Raw genomic sequence first — 18,396 nt, 5'->3', positions numbered from 1 at the left:
GCCAGCACTTCATCCCCAAAGAAAATTGGCGTACAGAAAGGAGAGACAGTAATAAGAACCAGCCAGTCGGAAGATCAGCAGGTTTCTGTCAAATAATAACCACTGGCGTATTTCCAGCCCCTTCCTATAGCCTTTAGAAGACCCAACTTACAACTATGTCTATGAGGAACTCCGGTAGAACTATACATAATAGGAAAACATAACATTTTTTCTTGATAACAGGAACATCTGGCCATGCTGAACACACTCAAAACAGAGGAGATTTGCAAATTATAGCTTCCCTTAGGGCTTAGAAGTGCTTAGATAAAATTTGATTATTCCATACTGGCCTGCAATTTTGACTCCAAGATATCAGGATCACATGCCCCAGGCAAAAGATGTCTAATTCTTCTCTGTAAGACCTATACTTGCTCTATCCATTCCATATGTATCCATCCACCCATCCACGCATGCAAATGTTAAGCTTGCATTCAATAAACATCTTTTTTTTTTTTTTTTTTTTTTTGAGATGCAGTCTCACTCTGTCACCCAGGCTGGAGTGCAGTGGTGTGATCTCGGCTCACTGCAACCTCCACCTCCCAAGTTCAAACAATTCTCCCGCCTCAGCCTCCTGAGTAACTGAGACTACAGGCGCACACCACCACGCCCAGCTAATTTTTTTGTATTTTTAGTAGAGATGGGGTTTCACCATGTTGGTCAGGATGGTCTCGATCTCTTGACCACGTGATCCGCCCGCCTCGGCCTCCCAAAGTGCTGGGATTACAGGCATGAGCCACCGTGCCTGGCCTCAATAAACATCTTAAATAATAAACATCATAAAAAGTCTACTAGGTACCTGGCACTGTGTTTGTCCTTAGAATAAATATGACAAATATACGCCATATCTGAGGGAGTCTACCCTCTAGCAAGAATGAGAGACATTCAACAAGTAACTTTAAGTAAGAATTAACAAGGAGACATTAAGGGTGCTATGGGAGATAAGAGATAAGGTTGGCCAATCACATACAGCTGTACAGGGGGTACACTGCACAAGCACATTTGGCCAAGTAACATGTTGGGCCTAAAGTACAGCTCTCTCCATATGCACAAAAGAGTGTTGTTTCCTCATTATCACAAAGAAGCAATTCCAACCAGCATCAGCTCTGAAACTGTAGAGGATGAGCACCTAATCTTGCAGCATCAATGCACCTGAATTTCATCTTAAGAGTAATATTAACAGAAAATAATTAAAGTGTTTTTTAAGTATTAGACTCGGCTGTCCACAGGAGCAGAAGCAGTAATTTATCCAACATTATTTCATCTCTTGGGTAATACTAAAATAATTCAAGGAGATGTATGAATAATTGAAGCTAAGACCATCTGTAAAAAATGCCATTATGGCTCTTTACCAATTGACATGCATTTAAAACCTTGATTTAAAAAGTAGCATTTTCCATCCTTTTAACTTTAGGAAGATTTAAATGATTTATTAATCAAGTGCTCTTTCACTGGACTAAAGTAGGATCACAAGCCCTATTCAAACCTGTCTTCCCTTTCCACATATCAAATTCTTGCCTTCCAGAGAAGCTACTAAAATGCCCATATTAAGAAGGGTCTGTCTACAGCAGTGGGATTGCATCTCCCTCTCCAGAAGACTGTAAAATTAGAAAATCAAGCCTGTCACTTTAAGATATATGAGTCCCATTTCAAGAATTTCTAGCATCAAACCAAGCAAGAATATCATTGGGAGGTGAATTTATATAACACAAGGATTCTAGGAGAAGCCATCATTTCCGTGGCAGGAATCAGAATGCTCAAACAACATGAGGCAAGAGGCCATCCCGCATCCCCAAATTATCTACCTGTAAGTCACAGCTTGCTTAGAGTTATTAGAGCAGGTTTCCCAGATTGCTTTGGTGGGCTCTTAATTACTGAAGGTCCACCACTAAACCTGTCTCTGGTCAGATTCGGTTAGGAAACCCCACATCCCACACTGTCCCTCGCTGCTCCATGCTTCAGTTTTCTTATATATCAAATGAGAATAAACAGCCATGCCTACCTCATAAGACTGTTGTGGGAAATTACGAGTTAATGCATGTAAAGTACTCACAGTCATGCCTGGCACATAGTAAGTGCTAAACAAAAGGTAATTGTTATTATTATCTTCTTTTGTAGAGCATCTTGATGAATTTGTCCATAAAAACCCTCTGAGAGAAGTCATGAAAACAAATAAGTCTGTTGAGCTTTACATATGCCAAATATGTCTGACCACAAGATCCTTTGACCTCCCCATAAAACATTTTCTATCACTGGGGGAGCTCAAGTCCTGTAGAGCTCACCATGGGATACACTGCTCCCTGACTGTGTCTCTGCCTCGTCTACTTCCATTGCTCATCCAGGAATTGAGAAGACTTTATCATTTAAGCCATGAGATGGCAGAGGAAGAAAAAACCAGAAGCCTGTTTAAGTCACCTTTAGATTTCCACTTCTTCTTCCACTGAATTGTCCTTGATATTTCCTTTGGAAATAAATTCCAAGGTAATAAAAGGCCTCAGTGCAGGTAGCGTTTTGTTTTGTTTTGTTTTTTGTGTTTGTATTACTTACACACAAAAAGCTGGCTGAAAGGCCAAACAGAATGACAATAAAGGGCACCTTGCCCAGACTTGATGTAAAAAGGCCCACCTTGACCCAACAAGGACAACTGTAAACAACCCAAGGCCAGTGACCACATAATTCCGTGATGCAGTTGAGAGAAAAACAACAGGAACTTTGTTCACTATAGTCACACAATACTGGTTATTCCTCTTTCTATTTCTATAACCTAGAACACTAAATATGCCTTCAATAATTAGAACGTTTGTTAGATTGATAAAAATAAACAACCCCAACCTCTCAAAAAAATAATAGTAGCTCTCTCATATAACCTTAACCATCCTTAATGGACTAACTTTTTTTTAGACAGGATCTCCCTCTGTTGCCCAGGCTGGAGTGCAATGGGGCAACGTTGGCCCACTGCAGTCTCCACCTCCTGGGCTCAAGCCATCCTCTCATCTCAGCCTCCTGAGTAGCTAGGACTACAGGCACGAGCCACCACACTCTGCCAATTTTTGTATTTTTTGTAGAGACAGTTTCACCATATTGCCCAGGCTGGTCTTGAACTCCCAGGTTCAAGCGATCCACCTGCCTCAGCCTCCCAAAGTGCTGGGATTACAGGCGTGAGCCACTGCACCTGGCCATATGAACTCATATAATCCTCACAACCACCCTTTGAGGTAAATGCTTTTATCTCCATTTTGCAGATGAGTAAACTGAGGTGGCAAGTACTAAGTACCTTACTCAAGATCACACAACTAGTAAAAGAAAAATTCAAATCAAAATCGTTTCTGTTATTTAGTATTTCTTTAAATGAATTCATTTTTTAACTTCAATAGATTTAACCTGAAAGGAAATTTTATTACATTATTGTGTGTTATCACCTACTCTAAATAGAAGGTAGTCTGAAAAAGAAATACAAGGTAAATAAAAGAATGTTACTGTTACCTAAAAACTGTCATCTGCAGAAGATCCAAGACTGAAGTCCTTTCTCTCTCTCTCTCTCTCTCTCCCTCCCTCCCTCCCTACACCTCCCTCTGTCAGAGGGGTTTGAACAGAGCAACTCCATCTTGAAAAGGGGCTAGATAAAATAAGACTAAGACCTGCTGGGCTGTATCACCAGTAAATTAAGGCATTCTTCCTCACAGGATGAGATAGGAGGTCAGCACAAGATACAGGTAATAAAGACCTTGCTGATAAAATAGGCTGCAGTAAAGAAGCCAGCCAAAACCTACCAAAACCAAGATGGTGATGAGAGTGACCTCTCGTTGTCCTCATTGCTACACTCCCACCAGCGCCACGACAGTTTACAAATGCCATGGCAACATCAGAAAGCCTATATAGTCTAAAATGGGGGCCGGGTGTGGTGGCTCACACCTCTAATCCCAACACTTTGGGAGGCTGAGGCAGATGGATCACCTGAGGTCAGGACTTCAAGACCAGCCTGGCCAACATGGTGAAACCCCCATCTCTACTAAAAGTACAAAATTAGCTGAGCGTGGTGGTGCACACCTGTAACCCCAGCTACTCAACAGGCTGAGGTAGAAGAATCACTTGAACCCAGGAGGCGGAGTTTGCAGTGAGCCGAGATTGCGCCATTGCATACCACCTGGGCAACAAGAGTGAAACTCTGTCTCAAATAAATAAATAAAAATGGGGAGAAACCCTCAGTTCCAGGAATTGCCCACCCCTTCCCTGGAAAACTCATGAATAATCCACCCCTTGTGTAGAATATAATTAAGAAATAACCATAAAGATGGGCAACCAGCAGCCCTCAGGGCTTGTCTGCCTATGGAGTAGCCATTCTTTTATTTCTTTACTTTCTTAATAAACTTGCTTTCATTTTACTCTATGGATTCACCTCAAATTCTTTCTTGTGCAAGATCCAAGAACCCTCTCTTGGGGTCTGGATGGGGACCCCTTTCCGGTAACACCTCTGCCTTTTCATCTCCTGAAAAGGTAGATTTGCTAGTGCAAGAAGATATTAAAGACTCACAGGCACCAAACTAATATTTCCTCCATCACATAACCACGCCCACTGAACGTGACCTGCAAAGGGTCTATCTCATTGTAGGATCCAAAGCCATTTAATGCCACAAGTGTGAACTGCTCCCAATGCCCTCACCCATCACAGGTGGTCCCACACTGGAAAACACTGCTTCAAGCAGCATTAACAACTAAGGATGTCACAAATGCAGATTTATTTGCCAATAAATCAGGCTGCTTCTGTAGGTTTTTTACATAATGGGAAATCACAGATATCAATGTAAAGTACTGCTTTTAGGTTCAATCAATCATTGGTAAACTGATACAATGAGGAAAACCTGGCTTGGCTGGCAGTTCCTGTGGAAAGGGACTGTGGTTTGGGCTGACCGTAAGATCAACATCAGCCAAGAGTGTGACAGGGTTCTGAGGTGAGAGAAGGGACTCTTAGGCTCATTCCTAACCTGTCAGGGATTGAATCAAGGGAAGGGAGATCCTGTCCTCACAGTGAGCCAAGCAGACCACACCTGGCGCTCAGGAAAATCAACTACTTAACACAACACGTCCTTTTCAGAAAAAGCAATCAAGAATGATGAGTATCTGAAAATTAAGCCACTTGAGGAATATGATCACCCTACTTAAAATTGCAACCCAAGTCCCTTCAGTATACATAATCCCCCGTACTGTTTTTTTTTCTTAGAATTTTCACCTCCTAATATGCAACACGAGTTGCTTTTACATGAATTTATTTTCTGCCCCACTCCATGAAGAGAAGGATTTTTTTACAGCAGTGTTCACTGACACACCCCTGATGTGTAGAGCAATGACTGATACATATTAACACCAGAGAGCCAACTGTGTGCAACTCCTCCCAATACTAGGTTCACCGAGTTTACATTGGTCACTTAATACTGGCCGTAGGAGGAGCATTTACATAAAGGAAATTGGCAAACACTACAATCAGTGCTCCCTGCCCAGAGCTGGTTCTTAACCATTAACTAGCACTGATTACACTTGCTCTGAGAACTTGAGGCAACAAGAATATAAGAACGAACTTAAAGCAAGAGAGTTTTTCAGATATTGAACAGGTACCATTGTTTCAATAGAAACTGGATGACCTCATTTGTCAGGAGCACATGAGATGAAATCAATGTATTGCTTTTCCACCGGCCTCAACTGCTCTGTGAGGGCAGGAATCTCAACTACATCTCTCAATATTGTCACAGTGGCAAGCAAGTAACTTTGAGTTAGTTGCTGTACTCAATTGTTTCCTTTCAGCCGAAAGACTAAAATTCTATAGTACATGTCAAACTACATTAAGTCTAATTTCCACGGTTCTAATCACTAGAGAAAATGGGTCAATGCCTTCTTTTAAACATGAAAGGTGTAGTTTCCCTTTTAAAACCTAAGTTTTCAAATAAAAATACAACCACAATAACAGCTGTTACATAAGGAAAACCACACCTTGCAGGGTGCCCATTATTTCAGCCTCTAGGCAAGATAATGAAACCTTCCCTGTACTTCAAAAGGACCCTGAAGATGACTGAAATAGTTTTAATTAAAAATGCAATTAGCATGGGTTTTCTGAGATACAATGATAATGGGTGGGCAGGACATAAGAGGCTATCACTGATGCTTTCAGCGTATTTAATGAAAAAAGCAGGCCCACCTAAAATCCCACCAGTTTGGGAAGCCGAAGCGGGAGGGGTCACTTAAGCCCAGGAGGTCGAGGCTGCAGTGAGCCATGATCCTGCCGGTGCACCCCAGCCTGAGTGACAAAGGGAGACACTGCCTCAGAAAAAAGAAAAAGAAAAGAAAAAGAAAAAAACCTGTGACAATGAACCTGTTTGTAGAGCACCCCTGTTTGGGACAACCTACCTATATACCTCATTCATCCTTTCATCCTTTCTCCTCAATTTAACTCAAATTCATTTCGTATGTAGGCTTTCTAAAATTGACAAAAACTCAGCCATCACACAGGCAGATATCAAGGATGATTTTTTTTTTTTTGATATGGAGTCTCGCTCTGTCACCATGCTGGAGTGCAGTGGTGCGATCTCAGCTCACTGCAACCTCTGCCTCCCAGGTTCAAGCAATTCTCCTGCCTCGGCTTCCCAAGTAGCTGGGGCTACAGGCCCCAGCTACCATGCCCAGCTAATTTTTGTATTTTTAGTAGAGATGGGGTTTCACCATATTGGCCAGGATGGTCTCGATCTCCTGACCTCGTGAACCACCCGCCTCAGCCTCCCAAAGTGCTGGGATTACAGGCGTGAGCCACCGTGCCCAGCCAAGGAAGATTTTTACGTCAAGAATTCAACAATGCAATCCACATAAGATACTAGATAATTCTATCTTGAATAACTTGAGACCCTTTCTGGGCACAAAAGCCATAAAAGTTTAAAACTCCAACAAATTCCCACAAACAAAAGGGCCTCAAAGAGCAAATCAACCCATGGTAATAATTCAGGATAAGAAGCTGAGTACACCAAAGGCCTGTGGAATGGAAAGTGGGCTGGGGAGAAATTCTGGGGTCTAATCCATTCTTTGACTTTTACTAAGAGTTATGAAACTTTGGGCAAGTCACTTGAACCAAGTTGCAGTTTCCTTTATCAGCCAAAGAGGAAAATACTTCCCCTGTGTATCTCACAGCTTTCCTAGAAGGGTAAATCACATTAAAAATGATATTTGTAGGCTGCGCACATTGGCTCACACCTGTAATCCCAGCACTTTGGGAGGCCAAGGCGGGTGGATCACCAGGTCAGGAGATGGAGACCATCCTGGCTAACACGGTGAAACCCTGTCTCTACTAAAAATACAAAAAATCAGTCGTGCCCAGTGGCGGGCGCCTGTAGTCCCAGCTACTTGGGAGGCTGAGGCAGGAGAATGATGTGAACCCAGGAGGCGGAGCTTGCAGTGAGCAGAGATCACGCCACTGCACTCCAGCCTGGGCAAAAGAGCAAGACTCTGTCTCAAAAAAAAATATATATATATATATATTATTTGAATCTAAAGGAAAAACCAAGGTCTTTCCATTGTGTCTCAGTCTCTACTACTAACTTCCCCAAATAAGATGGAGATGTATTTATCAAAATGTCCACTTCTGGCCAGGCACCGTGGCTCACACCTGTGGTTCCAGCACTTTGGGAGGCAGAGGCAGGCAGATCACTTTGTCAGAGGTGTTCGAACCACAGCAACTCCATCTTGAATAGGGGATAGGTAAAATGAGGCTGATACCTACTGGGCTGTATTCCCAGGAGGTTGGGCGTTCTAAGTTACAGGATCAGATTGGTTGGCACAAGATACAGGTCACAAAGACCTTGCTGATTAAACAGGTTGCAGTAAAGAAGCCAGCCAAACCCACCAAAACCAAGATGATGACGCAGTGACCTCTGGTCCTCCTAACTGCTCATTATATGCTCATTATAATGCATTAGAAGGCTAAAAGACACTCCCACCAGAGTCCTGACAGCGTACAAATGCCATGGCAACGTCAGGAAGTTACCATATATGGTCTAAAAAAGGAAGAACCCTCAGCTCTGGGAATTGCCCACCCCTTTCCTAGAAAACTCATGAATAATCTACCCCTTGTTTAGCATATAATCAAGAAGTAACCATAAAAATAGCCAGCAATCAGTCCATGCTTCTGCTCTGCCTACGAAGTAGCCATTCTTTTACTCCACTGCTTGCTTTTTTTTTTTTTTTTTTTTGAGACGGAGCCTCACTCTGTGTCCCAGGGTAGAGTGCAGTGGCGCAGTCTTGGCTCACTGCAACCTCAGCCTCCCAGGTTCAAGCGATTCTCCTGTCTCAGCCTCCCGAGTAGCTGGGACTACAGGCACGTGCCACCACACCCAGCTGATTGTGTATATTTTTTAGTAGAGATGAGGTTTCACTGTGTTAGCCAGGATGGTCTCAATCTGTTGACCTGCTGATCCGCCCACCTCAGCCTCCCAAAGTGCTGGGATTACAGGCGTGAGCCACCGCACCCGGCCCTCCCGTGCTTTTTTAATAAACATGCTTTCACTTTGTGGATTTGTCTCAAGTTCTTATGTGAGATCCAAGAACCCTCTCCTGAGGTCTAGATTGAGACCCCTTTCCAGTAACAGCTTGAACACAGGAGTTCCAGACCAGCCAGGGCAACATGGCGAAGCCCCGTGTCTATAAAAAATACAAAAATTAGCCAGGTATGGCGGCAGACACTGCAGTCCCTGCTACTTGGGAGGCTGAGGTGGGAGGATCATTTGAGCCCAGAAGTCCAGGTTGCAGTGAGCCAAGATTCTGCCACTGCACTCTAGCCCAGGTGACAGAGCAAGACCTTGTCTCAACAACAACAACAATAAAAGTCCACTTGCATTCTTGTGCTCTCTTCAACTTATATTACAGGGTAAAAAACTGTTCTGCCATTATTCCTCTCCATGGCATATGAAAACCTGCCATTACATGTGGATTTGAACCCAATTGTGGGTTCAAATGAAACACATCATTGGAAACACAATGAAAATCACTACCTATATTGTACAAATGACTTTTCATTGCACTGTGACTAGAGTAGGGTAAGTGTATATGCGAACTCATAGAAAAGCTTGATGACACTAAACTGCCTGCTCTCCATTGTAATACTGTCACATTTTTAAATACTTTACTGAAACTTGGAGTTACCAAATAGTCCAGAAAATCAACCACAGAGATAAATCAAGAGATTGAAAATCCAAACACATGGACACGGGGAAAAAAATTGCATCAAGTTTTGTAACGTTTGTGGTCACAAATGCTTACAAATATTTCAAAACATTTCACTAAACTATTTTATTTGTTAGGACAGAATGCCTTGAACTTGCACTCTTCTGATTGATTTGTAGATTATTTTCTTGCTCACTTTCTCTCCCAATCAGCACAAAATAATGCAAAGAAGGTCTGTTAGAAGACCTGTGGATTACATTCTTTTCAAATTACTTGAATCACTTGAACCTGGGAGGTGGGGGTTGCAGTGAGCTGAGATCACACCACTGCACTCCAGCCTAAGCGACAGAGTGAAACTAAGTTTCAAGAAACAAAAATAAAAAAGAAAGATTAGGTAATATGTTTTCTAAAACTGCTCTCTCCCATAGCAGGTAACTTTGAGGTACGTGTCTGCCCCCTAGATTTCTTCTTTGGAACACAATCCCCTTCAGCATTCCCACCACCCCCAACATATATATACCATCAACAGAAAAAAGCTCTGGGCACCCCTAGAGTTCCACCCACCCAAGCAATGGCTGATTGCCTTAGGCATGGGCACCTAACTGAAGCTCTACCTATGAAATTCCCTCTTTCCAGGAAGCTAAACCACAGAAACTCTCTGTGACTAAAGCCATCATATAATAAGAGAGCCAAAGGGGCTTCCAAGTTCTACCCTGTAGATGGAAAATCAGAGAAAGCCCATCTGGAAAGAAACATAATCAGAGGAAAGAAGGTCCTTCATGAGGCCCTCTCCATCCTTCCCCTTGGGTTCCATGAGACTTTCCCTTCTCCAGATAATAAATTACCCTTCCTGCTTAGGCTATTACTTGCAACAAAAGCTGATTCATAATTATGTTTAAATAAAGTATGATGCTATATTATCCTATACCAGACTACATTTACTTAACAGTTCTACCTTTTCAAAGTTTAAATCTTGATATGAAAGAGAATACCATCTGCCTCTAGGCAGCACCTAACCAAATGCTCCATTGAAAATTAGGCATTCAGGGAAGCTTCCAGTTATACTTGTTTCAATAAGTATTTTGTTTAAGTGTGTATGGCTGAAAGAACCTGTTCCAGGACTAAACTCAGTATTAATCCACTTAAAGACAAAAGCTGTATCTTATCCTTGGAGTCCAGAGAGAATGCAAAATGGCTGAAGTGTAGTGGCCTAAAACAATAAGCATTTATTATCTCACAGAGTTTCTACAAGTCAGGAACAGTTTCGTTCATGGCTGAGGATCTCACGTGGTTGCAGTCAAAATATTGGTCAGGGCTGCACTCATCTGAAGGCTTGACTGGGGCTGAGGGATCTGCTTCTGCTTCTAAAATGGTTCACTAATATGGCTGCTGATGAGAGACCCTGGTTCCACGCTATGTGGACCTTTCTCATGGGTTGCTTGTCTGTCCTCATCCTACAGCAGCTAGCCTACCCCAGAGTGACAGATCCAAGAAAGCAAGGCAGAAGCCACAATTCTGTTATGACCTGGCCTTGGGAACAATACTGTGTCATTTCTACCACATACTGTTGGCTTGAATGTCAGTCCTACTCAGCTTAGGAGGAGTCCATACAAGGCCATGAATATACGGAGGTGAAAATTATTGGGAGGAGGGGAGGGGTCTTGGAGGCTAGCTACAATTGGCTAGATTACGACAGATACTCCTTGAAACTCCTAAGTTACACTAAATATAGTATTCGGAGAAAAAGAAGAAAGAAGAATGATATCTTAAATGAGCCTGTTTTATTAATTGTTTATCATAGTATGTATGCACAGCGGAAAATAAATGTAGTATAAACAAATCCCTATTCTGGCCAGGTGCGATGGCTCACGCCTGTAATTCCAGCACTTTGGGAGGCCGAGGTGGGCAGATTACCTGAGGTCAGGAGTTCGAGACCAGCCTGACCAAAATGGTGACACCCCATCTCTACTAAAAATACAAGAAATTAGCTGGGCTTAGTGGTGGGTGTCTGTAATCCCAGCTACTCGGGAGGCTGAGGCAGGAGAATCACTTGAACTGCGGAGGTTGCAGTGAGCTGAGATCGCACCACTGCACTCCAGCCTGGGTGCAACAGAGCGAGACTCTGTCTCAAAAAAAAAAAAACAAACAAAAAAAAAAAAAAAAACATATCCCTGTTCCTTCAAAGAGTTGAATCTAGGTGAGATACCAAGATGTGCACAAGAATAATTAGAGAGCAATTAGGGTAATGAACTGATACTTTTTTTTTTAATATATTTTACCAACTTTTTTTTTTTAAGATAGAGACAGGATCTTGCTGGGTTGCCCAGGCTGGTCTCAAACTCCTGGCCTCCAGGGATCCTCCTGTCTCAGCCTCCCAAAATGGTAGGATTATAGGCATGATTCTAAATACAACAGAGATTCAGAAAAAGAAGAAACAATAGGTTGGATGAAGCAGGGGAAAGTCTTTCTCTGCTCTTTACAAATAAAGGCTTACCTTAAGGTGGCATCTTTAATCATCTATTTTATAGACTACAGGTAGGACTTTTTGCAAACATTCATTTGATGTTAGCAAGTGATTTAACAGGACTAATGGTGCAGTACATTTAAGAAAAAGGCTCTCAACCTAATTATAAAACCGAGTCCCTCTTATATTGGGCTATTTAATGGTGCCAGATTGTGGGCTGAGAAGAAAAAAAAAATTTTTTTTAAGGGGAGGTTGTGGTGGGACATTCCAAAGGGTGACACTGAAATTCTCTTGAGAGCAACCATCAATAAGGAATTTGCACCAATTTAATCTGCATTCCACAAGTATTTATTTAATCCTATCTATAGTAAGCCACTGTGGTTGGTACAAACACAGTAAAGAACAAGACAGATACCAGTCCCGCCTTTCTACAGTATGCTGTTTATCAAGAAAGACAAAACAAAAACAAAAAGTAAACATTCCAGTAATGATTATTGCTATTATGACAAAGAAAGCATAGGAAACTATTCGATCACAGAAGAGAGGTTACAGTTCCCCCAATCTAGGGTTTGGAAAAAGAAATCATAAGGGTAGTTAATGGAAAAAGAAGAAAAGAAAAAAAAAAAAATATCCTTAGTAAATGACAGATGTGAAGCCTAAAATGACTGAAGCTAAAACCTAAAAAAAAAAAAAAAAAAAAAAAAAAAAAATGACATTGAAGCTAAAACCTAAACTATGTATAGCAGTCAGCTAGAAAAAACAGGCAAGAAAGAATATTTCAGGTGGAGAGAAACACATGTTTTCAGGCCAAAAGCTGGAGAACAAGGTGAGTTTAAAGAACTGAAAGAGGTTTAGTGATTACAATGTTGAACAAAAGGGGGCATGTGGAATGAATAAGAAGAATAGTTTTGTAGACTGAATTCTCTGCAGCAAACTCCATCAAGAGGTAGAGGTCAGGCATGGTGGTTCACTTTGGAAGGCCGAGGTGGGCAGGAGTTCATAACCAGCCTGGGCAAAGAAGTAAGAACCCATCTCTACCAAAACGAATGTTTTAATTAGCTGAGTGTGGCGGTATGTGCCTGTGGTCCTAGCTACTCAGGAGGCTGAGATAGAAGGATCACTTGAGCCCAGGAGGTTGAGGCTGCGGTGAGCCATGAGGGTGCTACTGCACTCCAGACTGGGCAATAGAGCGCGATTCTGTCTCAGAAAAAAACAGGGAGAGTCTACTATCTCACCCTTTGAATTTTGGCTGGCCTGGAAGTTGCTTTGACAGATAGAATGTGGTAAAAGTGACACTGTGTGAGCTCTGAAGAAAGGGCCTCAAGGGGCCTTGCCACTTCCACCTTCCTGCTTTTGAAATGCAGCCCTGAAACTGCCAAGTAAGGAAGCCAGTCTAGCCTACTGGAGGAAAATAAACCATTGTGGAAGAGACACCAAGGTGCCTCAGAGGACAGCCAGTACCAAGGCCAGAGACATGTGAAGGAAGTCACATCAGAACTTCCAGCTCAGCCACCGCCCAGGTGAACTCCGCAGATGAGTAAGCCCAGGTGAAACCAGCCTAAGAACTATCTGGCCAACTCACAAAATGATGAGCAATAACAAACCACTGGTTTTCTTTAAAGCTACTAAGCTTGGGGGCTTTGTTAGGCAGCAGACAGAAAAAAGCCAGAGCACACAGGACCAGGTTAAGGACTTCGACTGACCTTCATCCTAAAATCAATGGAAAGCCAGGGAAGGGTTTTAAGAACAGAGTAACATAATCTATTAGTACCACAGACACAGTACCTAAGCCAACAAATCTCCCAAGGCCCTAAAAATATCAGGAATATGATGGGAGGAAGGGAACTGACTGCAAAATACAAAGAGAAACAGCAGAATCAAAATCCCTAAGTGTAACCCACAGCAAGTCAACTGCAAATCAAAAATTCCTAGGTATTGACCAGGTGCAGTGGCTCACATCTGTAATCCCAGCACGTTGGAAGGCCGAGGCATACAGATCACCTGAGGGCAGGAGTTCGAGACCAGCCTGGCCAACATGGTGAAACCCTGTCTCTACTAAAAATAAAAAAATTAGCTGGGTGTGGTTGGTACATGCCTCTAATCCCAGCTACTCAGGCAATGGGCCAAGATTGCACCACTGCACTCCAGCCTGGGTGACAGAGCGAGACTCCCTCTCAAAAAAAAAAACAAAACAAAACAAAAAAAACAAAACAAAACAAAACAAAAAACTTATGTAGCTATATATATTATATTTCATCAGGAAAGTGGGTACATTTTAATAGTTATAGAAGAGGGCAATCTCCAAAGTACCTTGCACCTTCAAAGTCTCGTGCGCGCGCCTGTGTGTGTGTACACAGGGTCTCTGCCATCGAGGCTGGAGTACAGTGGCACAATCACAGCTCACTGCAATCTCAAACTCCTGGGCTTAAGCAATCCTCCCACCTCAGCCTCCTGAGTAGCTGGGGCTACAGGTGTGCACCACTGAGCTCAGCTTCAAAGTTGTTGTTGTTGGTTTTAATCTCTAACTAATTTTCTCCACAGGCAGTATCTCCTCCTGATGATTAACAATTTTGTATAGCTTACCGAGAGCAAAGCCTACACCACACCTACTGTCCCAGGGAGAGAATCTCATCAGGGAAGAAAACTAGCAACAGACAAGGAGGCCTATATTCTGAAATCTGAATTCCAATAGCAAGTTATTACTGTTTGAGATTTTGAAGGGCTGTCAAAAGAATGGCAGCCTGACAAAAACACCTTGAAAACTCTTGCAACCTATTTGCAGACCTCAGCCAGCCCCTCCCTGACACTTCTCCCTTGCCCTTTTGCCTCAGATTTCCAACGCTTGCTAGCTTTGTCTGTTCTGAATGGCAGTGCTCAGCGTTCAGCTAAGGAAATCCTCTCCTTCCCCAGCTGGCTCACCAGGAAATTGTTTAGAAGTCAGCTTTTTCCTGGAGGTGGCCCGCAGGCCCACAGGGAAAGAAAGAGGTTGTGTCAGGGGCTGAGAGCACTCCCCTGGTGAACCAATTTGTGGATGATGGGCTGACCACAGGCCACCGGCAGCCTCTGCGGTGTGAAGCCATCAGGGTGCATGTGTGTTTCCTAGGTGGCTTGCTTTGGATAAGCACAAGCACAACTGGCTATACCTAACCTGCTAAATAGAATTTTTAAGCCACTTCTTTGATTTGGTGGTTTTTTTTTTTTTAAGATACAACTTAATTAACTTCTGACAAGCAGAAGAGCCACTGCAGACAGTAAGGTTTGATACAAAAAAAAGGGAAAGAGATAAGTAATGAAATTACACCCAAATTAAGTAAGATTTTGCCTAAGGGACATTGTTTTGTTAGATGATTACTCCAGCCCAAATAAGTATAAATCAGGCTATCATTCTGTTTGTTGGAAAATAAAATATGGTATTTATTTTTTAATGTGCTTTTATAAAAAAAGAAAAAGAGACGTCATCAGAATCAAGAGCATACGGATCAAGCAATACTCTATTAGGAAATAAATGGTTGACCAGATAACTTGACCTTAAAAAGTATATTCCATATTATAGGCCAATATGATCATTCTTCCTATCAAATCCAAATGCATACAAGGAAGACAAACTTCAAGCTACCAAGAACATTCTTCAATTACCTAAGCTACAAATAAAAATAGAGCTTCCACGAGAAATAAAGAATTAGGTCAGTGGATAGGAACAGTTTCTTTCCATTTAAGTTAACTAAAATGTTACTTGAGGGGAAAATTTTGAAATGTGCTTTAATGTAAATATTATATTAAATTAATATGAATATTATATTAACATAATTATACTAAATAAATTAATATAAATATTATCTTAAAGTAATATAAATACTATATTAAATATATTAACAATATAAATAAAGGTCTTTAAGGACCTTTAACAACAAGCTCTGTTCTCACTTATCTGTTCAAGGTGATTCGAGTATTATTAATATTTGCAGGCTGGAGATGCACAAGATGACCAACCTCTGAATGTCCCGTCTTATGAGGACATGGTTAAAAATGACAACCTCCCTACTCGCCAAGAGACTTGACACTTCTTCCTTTTCTGCACTGAGACAGGACGATTTAAAGTCCAGAATAAAATAAATTAAAATAAAGTAATCAAGCATGCACCTCTTTGAATGAAGACTTCTCGTAATAAACCTAGGCGGGACATCCTAATTATCTAAGGCCTGAAGATGTTCTTTGGTGTAACAATAACCTAAGATTTATTTATAGTTTTCCTGAGACTCATTAAACATTTCCTGCAATGAGACCACATCACTGAAATCATTTTATTGTGATAGGCTGGCAGAGCACAAGGGGAAACAGTCCTCAAAGACAAAAGAACAAGGTTCTGGTGGGCGTCTTTGTAGCAGAGGGCAGTAGATATTTTTTTAGTGAGGATGCAACCATTGCAGGTAAACAGCAGGAACTCTCTTCTGATGCTATATCCTGTCCTGTTTAACTCATTAATTTAGGAGACCCTCAGCCACTAGAGTAAAACACTAGCACTAGTAATTCTCTTGCGCCCCCATCCCAAAATCAATTTATTATAATTATATTGCTAAAGAAAAAGAAAAACACATAAACTAGTTTACTTTGACTTTAAACTAACATGGATTATGCATTAAATGGGTTACTAAGTCATCAATGAAATAAATTCTTTTGAAGTTATTGTGGCCCTACAGTTGTACATGAAGAGTCTTTCTATTTCCCTTTTTTAAAAAAATGCCTTTTGTATCTCCTGCAGGTTTCCACATTTCTATTTCTATGGGCAGGAAGACTCATACAGCCAAATGTTTAGTCCTCATTATTAAAAAATATACAAACTACATTTCACCAGCAAGATCATTATTTCATAGTCTTTCATGTTTACACTGTACGGGGTAAAATCAATAACTCAATGTGAACTCCACACAAATTACAAACAGCTAAATGTAGATGATGACAGTGGATCTTAAATTACTCATAAACAAACTGAATGAGGAAAAGTATCCCAAAGAAATATTGTCAAATAGCCCTAACAATGGTTCATTTTCTAAGTTCAGAGAAAATATTTCAATGGTGAATGTGAAATTATGAGCCCATCTAAATCATTAAAGTAGGAGTGTCATAGGCTATAAAAAATACCAACTCATACTTCTCCATACTCAGGCCCTCCGATCTTCCCTGGAATGTGTCATCTGCATCTAAAACCCAGTAAGAAAAGAAAGGGAAATCGATTTGGGTAATAAAAGGACATAAGTAGTCATGGTATCAAGTCTCATGAGGGTTTGAGTCTAACAAGGTTTGGGGAGCAAAGCTGACATTCCTCATATTATTTGAACATTAATAAGCACATTGTGGCCAGTTGATAAATGCTTGTTCATAATATTACTAAGTTTCTGGATTGTTTTACAGTCCCTGGAGATGAAGGAAGAATAAAACAAGAAGGAAGAATCATTAAGTGACTAAAATGAAAAAAATCAAAGAAGAATCTTGAAATGTGAGTGTGGCAGAGGCTGCAAGTTGCCTAATTATTTTCGGCCCTACCTCTTTAATCCTTAGAAACAGAATTTCTACATCACTGGCAAACATGTGCCAGGAGCTAGGCTACGCCACCCTTCAAGAGGGAAAGCAGTGAAGCACTAGAATAACACCCAGGGGAGGGCTCTCCAAACCCTCCTACCTCTTATTCCAAGCAAAGCAGACAGCGCTTAGGGAAGGCAATATTAGGAATGGTTGCTCAAAGAATTTACTCTGTATGCCACACTCCCACAAGAAATTAGGGGATGTTTTAGTCCGTTCATGTTGCTATAACGAAATATCATACACTGAGTCACTTATAAATAACAGAAATTTATTTCTCAGCGCTCTGGAGGCTGAAGTCTAAGATCAGGGTTCCAGCACAGTCAGATTCTGCTGAGGACCCTGTTCTGGGATGTAGACTGCCATCTTCTCATTGTATCTTCACGTGGCAGAAAAGAAAGTGAGAGAGCTCTCTGGGGTCTGTTTTATAAGAGCACTAATCCCATTCATGAGGGCTCCACCCCTATGATCTAAATACCTCCCAAAGGTTCCAACAGTCCCACTTCCTAACACCACCACATTGAGGATAATGATTTCAACAAATAAATTTTGGGGAGATTCACATTCAGTCTATAACACGGGTCCCATTACTTTTCTACTGAGGTTGCTTCCTCAACTTTAAGTATTGGTAACATTCTGAATTTTATGGAACTATTACAAGGAGTAAACAAAATAAAGGTAAGCAAAGTGCATATCAGACTGCACAACCCAGAGGCAACCCACAAGGTATTAACCATAATTTAGTTTGTTCGTAGCACGTTTCAGTGGAAGATCTCTCAACTCCTCACAAACCCCAAACCTTAAACCGTCCCCTCGTATTTAACAATTAGGGAAACTCTAAGAGCTATTATAGTTTTCCTGGCAACTGACACCATATGTCACTTCTTCCCTCCACTGCTTCCACCCTCAAAATTTGTAATTTCACATGAAACAGTACTCAAGAAAAAAATTGTAAATGGAATCAAGGTACAAAGAATTAGAATTATATTGCCCCCGCCAGGCACAGCGGCTCATGCCTGTAATCCCAGCACTTTGGGAGGCTGAGGTGGGAGGATCACCAGAGTTCAGGAGTTCGAGACCAGCCTGGCCAACATGGTGAAACCCCATCTCTACTAAAAACTACA

General features: G+C 41.5%; 1 protein-coding gene and 2 long non-coding RNA genes across 13 annotated transcripts in view; 1 reads left to right on the top strand and 2 right to left on the bottom strand.

The window, feature by feature from the left end:
* The window catches only part of LOC101178283, a 31,912-nt gene extending 29,374 nt beyond the window's left edge, over positions 1-2,538 (top strand). The window contains exon 3 of the long non-coding RNA XR_001114653.2: positions 2,155-2,538. This is a non-coding gene — a long non-coding RNA (uncharacterized LOC101178283). The remainder of the gene's footprint in view (positions 1-2,154) is intronic.
* MAGI1 (membrane associated guanylate kinase, WW and PDZ domain containing 1) overlaps positions 1-18,396 on the bottom strand; it is a 679,526-nt gene that overhangs the window by 564,103 nt on the left and 97,027 nt on the right. The window lies entirely within an intron of this gene.
* LOC101176582 overlaps positions 1-18,396 on the bottom strand; it is an 83,733-nt gene that overhangs the window by 50,898 nt on the left and 14,439 nt on the right. The window lies entirely within an intron of this gene.

The sequence above is a fragment of the Nomascus leucogenys genome, chromosome 21 (genome assembly GCF_006542625.1).
Source record: "Nomascus leucogenys isolate Asia chromosome 21, Asia_NLE_v1, whole genome shotgun sequence".
NCBI lineage: Eukaryota > Metazoa > Chordata > Mammalia > Primates > Hylobatidae > Nomascus > Nomascus leucogenys.
This window is presented reverse-complemented; position numbering and strand designations above follow the sequence as displayed.